Genomic DNA, 12,465 nt, shown 5'->3' with positions numbered 1-12,465 from the left:
TTGTCCAAATACTTCTGTCCATATACTGTAGTGTAGTTTTAAATATTTTCTTTGACTGCCTAAGACTTTTGCACAGTACTGTATATCTTGTCATTTATATAAAAAGCCACTTAAATGCCAGTTAAACTAATTGCTAACTTATGGAACTCAGACATGGAACTCAGCCACCCATTCAGCTTTCACAGTGAGGGAAACTGCTGTTGAGAGGCAGGAAAACAGGTTTTTCTTTCTCTTTGTTTATTTGGTCTTAGCAAAGCCACAGGTCATTTAAAAACTGACAAAAAATATGTAGCTGAGTCTGTAGTGTTATTTTGTAACCAAGTTAATGGTTATGGGACTGGCCCACCTGATTTTCTGTTGATGCACTAATGCTATGATTTCTATTAGGTTATCACAGTACATCCTTCAACAATAGTTGTAATATTTTATTAATGTTTCCAAAAATGATAATCTGCTAAAAATAATGCCAGACAGAGACAAGCTGATTGAATATACTATAATTCAATATACTCAGAAAACATAATTCTCAACCTCTAGCATAAAATACAAATCAAGTTTACCAAATTTTATCTGGAAATGTAACATTTTTTACTTATTTTAACACTTCATTTTTAACATTTTAACATGTTTATTGTGCATTATGAATGATCTCTATCTGTCATCTATAGTGGGTCTATAGGTTTGGAGGATGGAGTTGTTGTGCAGGTAAAAGCAAAAGAATAACATTAACATCAATAACATTAGTTATTTAAATTAATAACAATTATGTTATTAAAAAATCTGTAATTTCCGATGAAGCCACATTTTAAGTCAGCCCTGAATTATACCCATGCAGCTGCTCTCTTAGGCAGACTGAAAATTGTCAGGCATTTGGTTGTCTAGCATACAGAAGTACCAACCCAGGCCAAATATTATGATGCTGCTGTGAGCACTCTATAATTTCTCATGTAATTTTACCATGTAAATAATATTACCTTTCTGGATAATGTCATGTTACTAGTATCTGCACTGATATCTGGGTCTGTTTTAACATTTTATGAATATTTCTTCCTCGGCTTATTCCTTAGCAATAGAATTTGATAGTAGTCAAATGGACTTCCCTAGTTTGAAAACTTAATTTGGAAAACATTGTTTTGTCTCCCCAGAGCTGCCTTTGTATGAATGTATTACAGGGGTATCACCTGAATAAGCCTAATGCAGATTGTGTATAAGTGAGACATAAAATGTTTGTTGATAATTATTTGGCTCTGAGATTCTGACTCACTAAATCCAATTTTAAGGATAATATTGCTCTGGAAAGATTTTCATGGTAAAATCCTTGAAGCAGATGTCAATCATTATTAGCCTTCAATTTTCACATTTTTAGTAGGATTGGATTTTTTGTGCTGAGTATCTCTGATATGTAATATTTGGTCATGTTGTTATGAAACCTTGAAATGAAACACTGATAAGAAAATGCTAATTTTTCATATCTTAAGGGACTATAAATAAAATACATTTTTTTCATAAATCCCCCAGCCAACTAAATTCTTCTCTTCAGCCTGGTCTTCATGTCACTACCTGACAAATCAAAGGTACCTAAAACTGAAAAATAAGGATAGAATCCCAAGCACAATAAAAATGTACTGTAAAACCACTGTACTGTAAAGCCACTGTACTGTAAAGCCATTGGTGGTAGAAAATAAATTATTTCACTCCAAGCCCCTAGTTCATAGGGATTTATGTTGCTACTCAGAGAGACTGATGGGTCTTAACGAATAGCTATTACAAAGTGATCTTTGCAAAAAAAGTAAATACAAACCGTACAAGAAATGTTAACTAGCAAAGAATACTGACACTCTGTTACGCTACCAGCGCAGAGTTGATCGGGGACCAAAAGCTGAAAAGAAAAATGCTTATTTTTCTTCCTTTATATTAGTTTTTTTAATAAATGAAGATTACCAATTAAACATTTACACAGTGTTGTAAAATTTTACAAAATTCAGGGACAAACAGTTAAACAGTTAGAATGCATACAGTATGATTTCATCTTTGAAATTTATGATTCATGTTGGTCATATCATTAAATGAATTATTTATTGTCAAAAAATTGCAGAACTGGGATGGTGTTTGCATTTTTTATTGCTTATATTAGAACTGACACTTAGCTAATGTGCTATGATTAACATCATATTAATTGCTCAATTCTTGCCATTCACAGCTCAGTCAAGGCTAAGTAATTAAGTGTGCAGTAGGACAAAAAGGACAGTATATTAAGTGGTTTGTGAGGACTGGGAAACATTGGCCTATATGTCTGGCTACTGCCCACACCATACCACACAAATGGGAAACACTGGCCTATTCGTCTGGCTACTGCCCACGCTGTACCACACAACTTGGAAACACTGGCTTATACGTCTGGCTACTGCCCACACCAAACCACACAACTGGGAAACACTGGCCTATACGCTTGGCTACGCCATACCACACAACTGGGAAACACTGGCCAATATGTCTGCCTACTGCCCACGCTATACTACACAACTGGGAAACACTGGCCTATATGTCTGCCTACTGCCCACGCCATGCTACACAACTGGGAAACACTGGCCTATATGTCTGCCTACTGTTCGCGCCATACTACACAACTGGGAAACACTGGCCTATTCATCTGGCTACTGCCCATGCCATACCACACAATTTGGAAACACTGGCTTATACGTCTGGCTACTGCCCACACCAAACCACACAACTGGGAAACACTGGCCTATACATCTGGCTACTGCACACGGGGTACCACACAACTGGGAAACACTGGCCTATACATCTGGCTACTGCACACAGGGTACCACACAACTGGGAAAAACTGGCCTATACATCTGGCTACTGCACACGGGGTACCACACAACTGGGAAACACTGGCCTATACATCTGGCTACTGCACACCGGGTACCACACAACTGGGAAACACTAGCCTATACATCTGGCTACTGCACACGGGGTACCACACAACTTGGAAACACTGGCTTATACATCTGGCTACTGCACACGGGGAACCACACAACTGGGAAACACTGGCCTATTCGTCTGGCTACTGCCCACACCAAACCACACAACTGGGAAACACTGGCCTATTCGTCTGGCTACTGCCCATGCCATACCACACAACTGGGAAACACTGGCCTATACATCTGGCTACTGCACACGGGGTACCACACAACTGGGAAACACTGGCCTATTCGTCTGGCTACTGCCCACACCAAACCACACAACTGGGAAACACTGGCCTATTCGTCTGGCTACTGCCCATGCCGTACCACACAACTGGGAAACACTGGCCTATTCGTCTGGCTACTGCCCATGCCATACCACACAACTGGGAAACACTGGCCTATACATCTGACTACTGCCCACGCCAAACCACACAACTGGGAAACACTGGCTAACATGTCTGGCTACTGTCCACGCCATACTATACAACTGGGAAACAACTTCTCAATTGGCCTGTGGCAATGTGCTACTTAGCTTATTATCGGTTATTTTGTTCAGCAAAGTTAACACAATAATCAAACAGTATTCGTATTATTTCTACTGCTTTGACTTGGGATGTGGCGTAGTCTAAGCATGATTGTAACATTATACTTGAAGTTGTCATCTATAATGGTTGGTATAAAAATTAATAAAGCATATCAGTATCTTCTATTGACAGTTATAAGGCATTATTGTTACGACCTGCTCATACGATCCTCCTATGTGCCACGCCCCCTCGTTAACCTCGTGTGATATCCCGACGTAACCAGCTGTTTCTTGTTGCTTCATTCAATCTTGTGTATTTAAATCCATGTCAGAGTTTGTATCCCCAGTTCCATCATTGAAGTCTTTACCATGTGCCTGCCTGTTTGCCCAAATAAATCCCCTGATCATTGGACTTCGGTCTGCCTGACCTTGTTTCCACGTCCCCTGCTCTGCTCGCTTGCCTACACACGGACGTGACAGAATGACGGAACTCCCAAAGAAGACACCTGTGAGGAGAAAGCACCTGACCTCTCAGAAGAGGAGTACCTCATCCTGACTAGGCAGAAAATAAATAATTTTCTCCTATTATCCTCCAGGAGGATCCAGCGGCTCGCGGATTAGCGGACCGAAGCTGGGATATCCTGGAGGGGATGTCCTTCCCCGGTGACGCGCACCAAGCAAGCGAGGTCCGCCAAAACTTCCAGAAGCTGCAAGAGAGTGCAATGGAGGTAATGATGCAGCAGGTGAACTTTGACAGCGGGCTACCCTATGGCCCGCTGTCCAATGCACCCGAGTGTACTGAAAGCCAGGGGAGGAGAAAGGCAGCGTCACCGTAAACAGGAGGACCCACCGGGGATCTTCCTAAGGGCTACTAAGCTCTCTACTGCTACTCCTTCCAGGTGTCGCAAGGCACCCCTATCGATCCTGGATCCATCAGTGTTCTGCCTAGACCTCGCCACCACCGCACACACTACGCATCACACAAGCAGGTGCTCGAACGCCTGCATCGCCACCGCTTCCTTTGCAGCGCCGGCAGCTCCCCCCTTTATAGGGTAGTGTTTGGGTCTTAAAGGGGCCAGGTCTGTTGGGGATGTAATTCCGAGACCGACTGCCCAGGCGCAAACCCCTCCTCCACCTCTTCCTAACCCATCTGTTCCTGACCTGCCTGTTCCTGACCTGCCGGTTCCGGATGTTCCGGACCTGGTCCCAAAGGTGTCCGAAACTGTTCTTCACCCTCCATGGTCTTTTCTGGAGGGTGATGGATGACTCGACGGTGCAGAACATCCAGCTGTGCACACAGCTTCAAGGTGAGTTTGCAGCGTTCAGGCTGACCTCATCACCACTCAAGCAGGACAGAATAGCCGAGACCCCGAGGTAGCTGCTCCGGTTGAGGACGGAGGAGACCCCCTCATGAGGTGAGGTGGCACCTCCTGCTGATCCTGAGCCAGCGGTTCCTACACCACCGCTTGAGGTCTCTGCTATGCCACCGGTCAATGTTTCGCCCTCCACTGTACCTGATTCACCACTGTCTTATGTTCCTAACTTGCCTGAGCTTGATGTTCCTGGCCTGCCTGATGTTCCTGGCCTACCCAACCTGCCTGACATCCTGGAGGTTCCAGAGCTGGTGGTCTCTGCACCTCCACCCACAGAGGCTCCCGCTTCATCCAAATCCCCTGCAGCATGCCCTCTGGTTCCTGCAGCACTGCCGCCCTGCGGGGCTCCAGTCCCGACGGCTGATGCACTGGTCCCGGCTGCTGCACCGCTGCTCTCGGGGCCCCTGATGCACCACCGCCCTCGGAGGCTCCAATCCCGGCTGCTGCATCGCCCCCCTCGGAGACTCCAGTCCTGGCGGCTGATACACCACCTACAGAGGCTTCACCTGACGTGCCCCTGGCCACAGCTCCACCCGCTCCTGACGCTCCGGCCCTGCCCGCATGCCAGACGTCCCGACCCCGGCACCGCCCACACCGGATGTCCCAGCCCCAGCTCCACTCATGCCTGAGGATCCTGCTCCGGCAGTTGATGTTCCAGCTCCAACCATCCCTGCTCTGCCCAAAGCGACTCCTGCTCTGCCTGTCCTGGTTCCTGTCCCAACTCCCGCACCACCAGTCCCTGTCCCTGAGAAGGTCCCAGACTGTCAGAACACTGCTCCTTCACTCTTAGGAGAGGAGGAGCTCGAATGGGATCCCGTCAGGGATTTCCCTGATGGCCCCAATGGATCCTGCGGGTTCCCGTTCGATGACTCATCGGCCACCTTCGGCTCTGCCTCCAACGCCTCATTGGTCGCGTGCGTGGCCCCCCACTCCAGCTCATCAGTGGATGGGGCCTTTGCCTTCTGCGTCTGTGTCGTCACCTGTTGCAGTTTCCCCTCCCTCCTTGCCTTTGCCGGGGTCCCCTTTGCCTTCCTCTTCACCTGCCCTGGTGCCCCCTCCAACTTCCTCCTTGCCTCCTCCGCCTGTCCCTCCGCCTGCTTCCTCACCCCCTCCGAGGTCCCCTCCTACTGCAGCCCGCAGTTGCCTGCTGCCCCTGCAGCTGCCGCCTTCCTCCTGCTGAGGTTCCCTCGGGCTCCCCGTTGTCCCCTGTCCTTTCCCTTCTGGCCTCCTGTGTCTGCTCCTCATCCTTCTGTGTCTCCAGTGTACACTCCTGGCCCCTTCGTTCCTCCCATTGGTGTTCCTCCTGTGTCTCCCTTTTTGGTGACCCTGTGACTGTGGGCCTTGCCTGTGGTTTGTCAATTGTTGTCTACTTTGCTTCCATTGTGTCTCTTCTTTGTGTCCGTCTTGTTCCCGGTGCCCCATTGACGTTTTTCTCTTGTTTTCCAGGTCCTATAAGAATAGAATGTCTGGTCAGACTGCTCACTGAAAGCCTCAAGTCCCTTAACTCTTGTGGACATACTGTATCTGGGGTCACTGTTCTCAGAGTATGCCACTTTTCATCCACAACATTTTACTAACAATTGTATTTTAACTTAGCTTAAAATGATTGCTTTATGTTCATTTATTTAGTTTGCTAACGTCCCAAACACAGTAAGGTGTCTATTTTTCAGTGCTGCATTTGTAAACAGCAAGCAAACATGCTTTTTCCCATTATTTCATCTCCCTGAATCAGGATTACTTGCAATATAACTGAAATAAAGTCAAAACATCAGATGGAAAAAGTTCAGTTTGTGTAGAAACTGTTCCTAGTGTTCAGAGAAGAGGTGCACAGTAAACATTTACACTTGTTTTGCGGCTTGATTTTTAAATATACTGCATCGCATAGCACTAGGAGATTGGGTAAGTATAACCCGGCCCCCTTCCCATCATTCCATGTGGTAACCGCCCACCTGATAAGTGTCCAGCCATGAGGTGACTGTGAGGTGTGAAAGATGTGGGGGCCTCAGCCTGTGACTGAATCAGCAGAGGAAAGGGTGGAGGTGTACTTCTGTTTATACATATTTCTATACACACACACACACACACACACACACACACACACACGTACACACACGTACGTACGTAATAAGACTGCACCCACATCATATCTCTATCTCCATCTGTTTCCTTACCTTACTCACTTCATTCCTGCTACCATAATGCCTATGTACATAATGCCTAATACACATCTGCTATGTGCTACAGTACAGATATGCTGAGTCTCTTATAACCTGAGGCATGTAATACTGTTTCATGTAAGTTTCCATAGAAGACCTGAACACACAGGTGCTCATTTTTTGAAAACCAAGGGAAATTATGTTAGAAAAGATAGCTGCTTATTAGTAAATAAAGAGTCACAAAACTTCCTGTGTGGTTACATGAAAATAACACCTATGTGAGGCCTCTGGACTTGTATGTATTATGCAGTTCTATTGTCGAAGGTAAACTAAACATAAACCCTTATCATCCAGTATTCTGATTAAAAATAAATTTGCTTTGATAATGACATATACTGTTACATTTTTCCGTAATGCTGCTGCAGTAAAGTATCCACAAAACGTTTTTGTTCCTTATTTTCCAGTGGGCCTGTCCCATTGGAGATCAATGCTATGGCTGCGTTTCCTTTCAATAAAAACGAAGACCCAAAGGGTAGCAAAGTGACAAGCACTATCGCCTCAGGCCTTCAGGACCAGGGGCTTGAATCTTTCCTCCTCTCTTTGGGTACAAATTCACCTCTTATTGAATGGACCTGATCCAGGTTCATCAGTTTCCTCCTACAGTCCAAAGACATGCTAACTATAGTCTTCAAATTGCGCCTGCAGTGTATATGTGTGTGTGTGTGCGTGTGTGTGTGTGTGTGTGTGTGTGTGTGTTTGTGTATGTGTCCTGAGAAGGACTGGCATCCTACCCAAGGATGCAACTAAAGAAAAGAAATGTGCTGCCTGTTTTTTTGAAAAAGGTTGTGTGCTGAAACATAATAAACAACAGCATAGCTAATATAAAATATAACCTGTATTAAAAACCAGCCAGATTTAGACCTGATATGGCAAATTTATTTCCACAAAATTCTGAGAAAGGGCAAGACTACCTATAGCCTCTTCACTCTGTGCTTCTCTTCAAAAAAATATCACAGGAGCAAAGTCCCCGGCATGAGTGGCCACTTTAAGTGTAGCATTTGAAATTCAAATACACTCTGCAATCCAGTAATGAGAGCCTCTATCATCGGGTAGCGCATTAGCATTTAATCCAGGGACAGTGATTGCACATGTATTTTTAATCGTATCAATTTGCCTTGCCTTATTTCAAATAAGCCTCTGCAGGGCTTTGCCTGAAAGGGCCATAAACCATGCCGTGTATTTAAATAGTCTCCAATCATGTAAAGTAAATATTCTGAATAATTGCTTGTATATTATCATTTAGACCTGTGCTTAATTGGGATTTCCCCCCTCCCCACTGAGTTCAAATTTTGCATTAATTATGAAACGGTCTAGCTTCAGTCTGTCCCCAGTGGATATACATGCATAAAGTAATCACTGTTTATCTTGCTTTTACCCATCTGCAAGTTTTGGGTGTGTGTCTGATTATGTTCAATATGGAGAAGACATGATAAAGCCATGATGTATTGTATGTGTAACATCATCTAGAGTATTTTTTGGTTGCTGAACTTAAATAGTGTTTAGTTTCATTCCAATTGCAACTTGAGAGTCCTTCCCCTGAGTGTGTGCTCTATGATTAAGAGATCTTCTTTGTCATTCACTGACAATACCAGCACGAGATTGTGTTTGTGGCAATCTGCAGACACAGTAAAGACAATAAAAACACAACAAATGAATACAATAATAACAGGCAGAGCACAGTGAGAATGCAACATTCAACATAAAAAATAGATAAGGTGCAAGAGAGAAAGCATGAAAATGTATCGCAATGCTGAGGATCTTAATACCAGGGTAGTGCAGTAATAAATATAAGCAGGAATGAATAAATAATTTGATACACTTGAGCAATAAAATAGAATGGGTTTATTATCATTGTACAGGTAGAAACAATGAAATTTCAATATTTGTTTGTCTTATCTTGTTTTCCTGTGAAACACACATATAAACATACAGACAGTCAATGGGTTACGGACATCTGACTTACGGAAAACCCATAATTACGAATGTACCGCCATAAATCCTATTATACTACAAACTTGAGTTAAATAGAATGGTTTGTAATAACGAACGCACACAATGCTTTGTGATGATCATGAACACATTGTGCAGCTTCAGTGGTACGTCGGCCTGAGGTACAGTGCAGGACTGTATGTAATTACTTTTATTATTACTGAATCATTATTATTATGATGTACTGTATTATGTTTAAGATGTTTTAGCGCATATGGAAGTGTTTCTTAAGTGTTTATATGCATAAAATGGTTAAATATACATTATATGTTACAGTAAGAGAAACATTTGACTCACTGATGTTAAATAAGAACCACCTGTAAATTCAATAAGAAGACAAACTAAGGGAAGCGACCTCATTTGTAACCTGGTGACTGCCTGTATACGGTTGAGAATGAAGCTTGAGCTGAAAGCAGAAGGTCAGTCGTTTATGAAGCACCTCTGGAGAAGATAGGGTTAAGGGTGTCTCTCAAGAGCCTCACAGCGATATGATTATTCTTAGTTACAGGATTTGAACCAAAGAGCTTCCAGATACAAGCACAAACTCCTACCCTGCAGATTCATACACCACCCCTGTGTATTAGACAGAAAAGATGTGATATCCTGCACCATGTAAATTAAATATTAATTATGGCTGCGGCATTTTTGGCAGGCTTAGAGTCAAGGCATGAGATGGCTCTAGGGAAGAAAAAAAAACGTTCCTGAATCTGGTCTGAGCCTGGTCTTTCAGAGTTTCGTTTGCCAGGGGGTAGGGGGATGAATGCGTAGAAAGGCAGGGTGGGCTGAGCCTTTTAAGATGCGTAGGGCCCGCAGAAGGCAACGGGTTTTGTAAATTCTGTCAAAGTCTGGGAACTGTGAACCTGTGATTTTTCTTGGCAGTTCTGTATAGGCATCTGAGTAATTTCCTGTCTTCTGTGGTGCTGCTGGCATACCGTCCTGATATGCAGTACTGTAGGTGTGTTTGTTTTCCAGCAGTGCGGCAGTACAAGTTCACCAGCAGTTCTTGGGGGAAGCTGTGCCCCCGTCAGATTCCTTAAAAACTAGAGCTGTTGTTTTCCTTTTTCACTAGTGAGATGGTGTTAAGGGACCATGAAACTTCCTTGGTTGTGTGGACCCCGAGGAACTGAAAACTAGCAAAATTCTCCAGCACTTCCTCGTTGTTTTGTGTCCTGCAGTTCACACATGGTATTATGCAGTTTTCCAAGTGCCACTTTAGCTTTATCTTGTGGCAGAACATAAACTGGGATCAGCATAACTTCTGTACATTCTCTCGGCAGATGGAACAGCCTACATTTCAGCATGATAAACTCCAGGATGGGAGAACAGTATCTTTCACATAAACTTCTCATTTTTACTAGAGGATACATTTTGTTACAACTTTAAAGTAGATGTCAGATTAAGCTCAAAACAAGCCTAAATGCAGCTGGAAGAGGGACAAAAATGGGCTTTATTCAAACTTGGAAGATGAGGAACTGGAAAAATAGCACATCACAAGGTGCCTAAATGGAGGGCAGGGAAGTACAGCGAGGCAGGAGTGGGGCACACAGGTACATAGAGAACACAGCAGGAAGTGAAACCGAAACAGACATTAGACATACCAAACATCCACAACACCAACAACAATGACCAAGCTGGGGAAGAGGGGGAGGGCAACTTAATATACACATGGTGCACAATCACCAAACTAGAAACAGGTGCAGATGGTTGACACATTAGGTTGATGATAATTAGGTGATTAAGGGCTGGCCAGCGACATCCGCTGGCCAAACGGAGACATAAAGGGAGAGGCAGGAATAGATCCTGACACTTGTCAAGTACATTTTATGTTCTCCAGACGCAGAGAGTCAAGCACACACTACTAAGATGCCTGCAGGGACCTGCTGCTGAACAACAGCTTTTCTATTCATAGATCCAGCCGCAACATCCTGTTTTCTATTCTTGGCATAAATGATGCTTGGAGTCCCCAGGTCTTACTTGGGCAGACTCCGAATTGGTGGGTGGTCATTTTCCTGGCAGTCCTCACAGAATCCAAACTGCACCTCTGGCTTCTTACTTTTCTGTCGGTGGAGGTAGTGTCTATAGTAAAAGTTTGAGGTACACACAACACTCGGTGACTGTGCGATTTACAGGCAAGGGAACTTGACAGACTGCCAATAGGATTTCGCGTAGATCTACAAAGACCATATGCCAGTAGTTGGTTTTAGCCGGCCAAAGATGGTCTTAGATGGTCATGACCTAGCTGTTCTTTTGGTGAGTCACCAGCTAATCATCCTGGTGTGGGCAGCCTATCAAGCTAGTCATCCTGGCACACCCAGTTAAGCCAGCTAGAATGACCATCACAAGCTGGTAAGACTAGCTAAACCACCAAACTATCCATCCATTTTCCAAACCGCTTATCCTACTGGGTTGCGGGGGGTCCGGAGCCTATCCCGGAAGCAATGGGCATGAGGCAGGGAACAACCCAGGACGGGGGGCCAGCCCATGGCAGGGCATAACCACCAAACCATCATGCAAAAACATAGCTTAAGCTCATCAAACTGTTTATTTTTCTTCAGCAGGGGCAGCTCTATATACCATGCGAAGTGGGGGATGACGCTCAGATGGACTTTTCTGGATGTGCTTTTAATTAGGAAATTGCTTAGTGAAGAAACGATGAAAGAGTACATGACTGGTGCTTCCACTTCTGAGCAAAATATCTACCTTGAATTGCTACAATTTATATTTAAATTGATTTATATTCACTGGTCTGTAAAATGGACCTATGGATGCGAAGCATCCTTCAGTGTGTCATTTATCGCACACATCATAACATACTTGAAAGGGTTAAATGTAAACCCTGGAGAGTCATGCCGTTAAATTTGACAGTGAGTGACTCCACGCATCCTCACCTGCTGTAAAGTTTCAGATAAAAATGAATTATTTAGGAGCACCACTGAGGTGGATGTACATTTGGAGATTTTTAGTGTATAAATACCGTATATTAACCAGCATTGGTTAGAGGGCACAAGCACTTTGTAAATGAATGTTACACTTAATCACAGCAACACAAGTCTCTAGACATGATGATTAGCATAAAAAGCTTTTTTCACAGTGTATGTTTAATCCAGCTATTCTTATTTTGTACTTGTTAGAAAAATAAGCCCTTTGTTACTGAAACGTAAAGTACTTCCAAAGCACATTAAAAGAATTTAAAAACATGCTGTTTCACATATTTCGGAATAAACTGTCAATCCTTTTTCACAATACAATATATCTCTGGTTATAAAGTTAGCAGTGTTAAAGCACATTCACGCATAACACATGCATGTCACATATGACAGAGGGATATTATTTGCCTAAATTATCAAAACCTTTTATTCATTTAGTCTTTTTCAGTTTTCACCAGCTAAAAC

The sequence above is a fragment of the Brienomyrus brachyistius genome, unplaced genomic scaffold (genome assembly GCF_023856365.1).
Source record: "Brienomyrus brachyistius isolate T26 unplaced genomic scaffold, BBRACH_0.4 scaffold32, whole genome shotgun sequence".
NCBI classification, from domain to species: domain Eukaryota; kingdom Metazoa; phylum Chordata; class Actinopteri; order Osteoglossiformes; family Mormyridae; genus Brienomyrus; species Brienomyrus brachyistius.
Note: the sequence above shows the minus strand (reverse complement) of the source record.